The sequence below is a fragment of the Polypterus senegalus genome, chromosome 14 (assembly GCF_016835505.1).
Source record: "Polypterus senegalus isolate Bchr_013 chromosome 14, ASM1683550v1, whole genome shotgun sequence".
NCBI lineage: Eukaryota > Metazoa > Chordata > Cladistia > Polypteriformes > Polypteridae > Polypterus > Polypterus senegalus.
Window position 1 is genome coordinate 40,502,436 of NC_053167.1, and position 6,000 is coordinate 40,508,435.

Genomic DNA, 6,000 nt, shown 5'->3' on the forward strand with positions numbered 1-6,000 from the left:
CAGGACAACTCTGTGAATGGCCCAGCCAGAGCCCAGACTTGAATCCGATTGAACATCTCTGGAGAGATCTTAAAATGGCTGTGCACCGACGCTTCCCATCCAAACTGATGGAGCGTGAGAGGTGCTGCAAAGAGGAATGGGCGAAACTGGCCAAGGATAGGTGTGCCAAGTTTGTGGCATCATATTCAAAAAGACTTGAGGCTGTAATTGCTGCCAAAGGTGCATCGACAAAGTATTGAGCAAAGGCTGTAAATACTTATGTACATGTGATTTCTCAGTTTTTTTTATTTTTAATTAATTTGCAAAAACCTCAAGTAAACTTTTTTCACATTGACATTATGGGGTGTTGTGTGTAGAATTCTGAGGGAAAAAAATTTATTTAATCTACGTATTTTGGAATAAGGCTGTAACATAACAAAATGTGGAAAAAGTGATGCGCTGTGAATACTTTCCGGATGCACTGTAGCTCTTTGGCTACTAGATAGATTACAATAACAAAGTTTTACTTGTTATCTGAACTAAGTTACCAGCAAGTGATCGTCTGCTCCGTGGTCCTTTATGATGAACTCCAACAGTGTTTCATGTTGAGTCCTCCTCAAAGCCCTGCTGATCTCTGCAGCCACAAAAACCAGAGTCACTTTTTCTGGAGTCAGCTACTCAACCGAAGCCACACAGCTACGGTGGACACACACAAATAAATACATCAAATTGTCATATGTAGTATTTGTCTTGTGCAAGCTATCTGGTTTTGGTCTGAACACTCCTGTTTTCTCAGAAAAGTGGACACTTTTGGAATAGAGTTCAAACAGTGAGAATTACTCTGTGGTTCACTACAAAAACTCTTGTTTGTGGTTATCTCAATAGTTTTTAGAATACATTCATTATTTCAGAGTATTATGAATACACCAATCTGGACACTACCTCAAGTGATATGCAAGTCACAGACATGTCATCCTAAGATAAAAAGGATATATAGAGTGCTCTCCACTATTATTAGCACCCCTTGTAAAAATTAGTAAGAAGGGTTAGAAATGTCATCTTGCACTGAAAAAATTAGAAACATCTGACTTTTAATTGAAACAATTTCATTCAAAGAAAAACAAAGTTCTCATCAAGAAATAAATATTTTTAAAATTAACATTTTTATAAGGGGTGTCATTAGTGGAAGGCAAGTTAAATGCCACACATGAAGTAAAAAATAAATATTATCTTCATCTTTAAAAGACTGACTATAAAATCAAAAGGTTCCTCATGGTCAGTGTGATGGACAGTTGTACGTTAACTGTGCTGATTGTACATTTGCTGGCCTAATTCTTCGGCTAGAAAGAACCGCAGCTACACCAGAGAGCAGATAACACCCTTTTCCAGCTTGCTTCAAGTACTTTAATAGATGTGTATACATACGTGTATGTGTGGTATCTAAACAGAAGTAAATGAATACAATAAGTACACAAATACAAATGTGATACATATATATGAACATAACTAATTAAATGTCAAACTCGCATAGCATTCAGGAAGAGCAATGTTAAACATCGATTACTTAACTATGTATTATTTAATCAAACCAGTAGGTGGCACTAATAACCAGAATAAAAGGCACAGCGTAATGTCCAAGACGGCATTCGTTTAAAAAAAAAAAAAAAAAGGCTTTACTTTTAATACTGTAAGAATCAACATATTTTAACGTCTTGGAGTGGACTAAAGTGCAGCGTACCTCTCCTTAAAGGTCAACAGTGCACCGCTTTAACAATATGTTTATTCGTAAACATCAAGCATAGCCATAATAGCGCTTTTGTGTATTTTTACTAAACATTAATATAAGTTGCAATATTAGCTAAGATATTAAGCTACATTGAACACTGCAAAAAAAAAACAACTTACTTTGTCAGTAACGCATAAAACACATTTACAAAAGGTAGCAGCAAACTATAACTTGAAAAAGGAAAACAAGCAGGCAGAAATTGTGAGCGCATTACAATTCAGAAACAAAACGCTGTGCAGGCGCAATAGTCTTGTGCGGCGTGTCTTGCCTAGGTTCAGCATTAAGCATACAGTCAGATAAAGGGCATACTGACAGAGGGCAATAGAAAAAGTACTGAAATCATATACAATCTAAACACAAATGTAAGGATACATAAAGCTTACAGTTAATATTCAAATACCATCAACATGTATATTCCACAGTCTGCTGAACCAGTACATTCATAATGGCTAACACGGTACAACACCCTAGTACTACAGACATACAAGACACCGAAATGTACCGATACTACATGGAATTGAAGACCTGGTGGAAGAAACTGGCACACATGGACAGTGACATCTTCTTCCTAATGAAATGCAAAAAGGAAAATCTTATCCCGAAAGGCATCATGATAAGGATTTAAGATTTTTCATTTAAAGATTTACCAATGTTGTTTCTTGTCCTAGTGTGTGGCTATAAACACAGGGAGCTTCAGTTTCTGTATTACATCTTGCCTGAAGAAGGGGCCTGAGTTGCCTCGAAAGCTTGCATATTGTAATCTTTTTAGTTAGCCAATAAAAGGTGTCATTTTGCTTGGCTTTTCTCTAGGAAAAGAAGGAAAGAAAAAAAATATGTGTGAAAGTCAAACACTACAAGTGAATTACAAGTTTAAGAAATGGTTGTTTGCAATTTACCCTATTTTTCATCCAAGTTCCGGAAGATATTCTTGTAGCAAGCTGACTGAAAGGATAAATATAAATGTCTCTTGTAATTAAATTGAAAAGGCTCTGTGTACATCGCGATTGCCAGTCTGACTCGCATACAATTTAGTGGTGCATTGCCCATTACATGAAAGTCTTTGGTCCTGGAATGCACCTGTTTGTTTTTACAGCTTCAAGTGCTGCTGTGTCTTTTTGCAGTATGGTGATCAGAATTGCACACAATACTCCAGTTACATGCAGTATGCTACATTCTGACCATAATATCCTTTAATCCATTCAACAATTTATTTGCTTTTTCATTGCTTCTGCACACTGCCTAGACCAGTCCTCCTTAAATTTTTTTTCCATATATTTCTGGTGACACTTACTATTAGAGGAGCTCGTCACACTGAGTTTTAAAGTAAAGTTAGAAATAGTGTTACCAGTATTTATTAGAACAAACAATACATATTTCTGGTATGGATTAAGGAAAGGTTAACAAAGGTTTATGTATTTTTTAAATGGTGACCCTGTTATTGCTAGCCCTCCCATCCAACATCCACACTGCCTGTCTATCCATGTCTCTGCTCTCATGAGTAAAGAATTTAATCTTTTTGGAACCAACTGGATTCCAAAATTGCAGTAACTTGTTGCTGGATTGTTACCATGAGTGTTATGTCTGACTGGTTTACAAAGCCTTAAATAATCTCACTCCATCCTATATTTCAAAATGCCTTTCACCTTACATTCCAAATCATAACCTAGATCCTCGAAAGAGTGTCTGCTTATAATTCCAAGAGCTAAGCTTAAGAGAAGTGGTGAGGCAACCTTCTGCTCTTATGCACCTAAAATCTGGAACAGCTTACCAATAGAAATTTGTCAGGCTAATAAGGTAGAGAACTTTAAAAAACTGCTAAAGACACATTATTTTAACATGGCTTGCTCATAGCTTCATTTTAGTGTAACCCTGATATTCTGTATATGCATTTAATTATCTCTTTATCATGGCTTGTGGTGAGCTGGCACCCTGCCCAGGGTTTGTTTCCTGCCTTGTGCCCTGTGTTGGCTGGGTTTGGCTCCAGCAGACCCCTGTGACCCTGTAGTTAGGATATAGCGGGTTGGATAATGGATGGATGGATGGATTTATCATGGCTAAGAAATCCATACTAACCCCTACTTTCTCTTCTGTTCTTTTTCTGGTTATCTGTAGTGGCGATCTGCACCACCTCCACCTGATTAAGGCACAATGCAGTCCCCACATTAATGGATTTAAGGCCAGAGGTCCACATGACCATCATTGTCTAAGTCTTCCATGTGAAGCCTGAAAACCATTATGACTGATTTAGATTATTTATATTAGGTAGAATGCCCAATGGGGGCTGGACAGTCTAATGGCATTGGAAACCCTGCAGATTTTTTTTTCACTGGCTGTCTGGATTTTTTTTTTTTTGTTTTTTTCTGTCGTCCCTGACCATCAGACCTTACTTTATTCTTTATTAATTAGTATTGCCTAATTTTATTTTTATATTTTTTCTTTGATCTTATTTCATCCTGTAAAGCACTGTGAGTTACATCATTTGTATGAAAACATGCTATACAAGTAAATGTTGTTGTTGTTCTCTTAGTTCATGGAGGACAGTTCATAGTGCTTAATACATTATGAATAAAAGCCGAAAGAGCAGGAGTTAAACATCAACCCTTTGATTCTCAGTTCTCTCAATCAAGCTTCACCCAACACCCCTCTGCAAAAGTACATGATAGTCCTTTTCATATTATAGTACTGTAGATAGAAGCAGCATGTGCTGTTGCTCAAGTAAGTAATGTTACACATGGTTCATTTTGCCTGCTGGCCTTGTTTTAGTCTGTTCAGATGTTTCATTTGCTCTAAGCCAGCAGGTGGCACTGCTGTGCATTTTATAGAAAAATAAACAAAATAAGACTGGGACCCTAGGGTGAAAGTTTCAAAGTAGTCTATCTTGTCGGCATTCCTAGAAAGCAGCTCTGCCAAATTTGCTCCAGATTGGTCAAAGGATGTAGGGATGTATATGGAAATATGGAACAGATAGACACATATTATATTGTATTTATATTGACTGGACATAGAGCATGTGCAAGCTATGTCAGGTTACTTGACTCTGTCCAATGGACTGAAAAATGCATTCAATTGTAGGCTTAGTTAACCGTCCTAAATGAATATGCAGCTGTACATAATAATATTGCTCAGTTAAAGGAACAACATGGATAGGAAGTTCTTATAAATATCAGGCAGTCTTTAAAGAAAATAACAATAATAATAAATAATACAAAGCTAGCAGTAGATCACAGAATAAATACATAATCTTCTTCTTTCAACTGCTCCCGTTAGGGGTCATCACAGCGGATCATTTTCTTCCATATCCTCTTGTCTTCTGCATCTTGCTGTGTTACACCCATCACCTGCATGTCCTCTCTCACCACATCCATAAACCTCCTCTTAGGTCTTTCTCTTTTCCTCTTGCCTGGCAGCTCTATCCTTAACATCCTTCTCCCAGTATATCCAGCATCTCTCCTCTGCAGATGTCCAAACCAACCCACTCTCGCCCCTCTGGCTTTGTTTTCCAACCATCCAACCTGAGCTGACCCTCTAATGTACTCCTTTCTAATCCTGTCCATCCTCGTCACACTCGATGCAAATCTTAACATCTTTAACTCTGCCACCTCCAGCTCCGTCACCTGTTCTTTGGTCAATGCCACCATCTCCAACCCTTATAACATAGCTGGTCTCACAGAATAAATCAGAATAAAGATCACAGAATAAATAGATAAATTTAAAAAAGGTGTCTGAAATTAGAACAGCAATGCATATTTGCAAAATATAGAATTTATATTGTACAGTAATGTATTTTGTTGTGGTTAAAATTATTTTTCATTTATGAGAATTAGAATATTATTTAAAGGAAGCTTTATTTTAATAACTTAATTTCTTTACTTGCCACTAGCCTTGTATTATTATTATTATTATTATTATTATTGCACATGGTGATAATAATATGTTCTAGATCTCCCTATTCCTGAAAATTGAACAGTATTCATTAATATCTGTGCATTTCTTTCAAAAAATTGAACATTTTAAATATTTATTGTGGTTCGTACCATTATTGCATCTATTACTATCAAATGTTTTATAAATAATACATCATGTAAATTGGAAAATTGGTTATACATACTGTATGCTGACTTGTCTAAGACTTAAAACAAATTTTGTGAAAATCAGTTGAGAAACAATAAAGTTAGAACTGATTTTAGTATAAGAATACAGCATGTCTCCATACCACCCGCACTTCAGAACAAGTA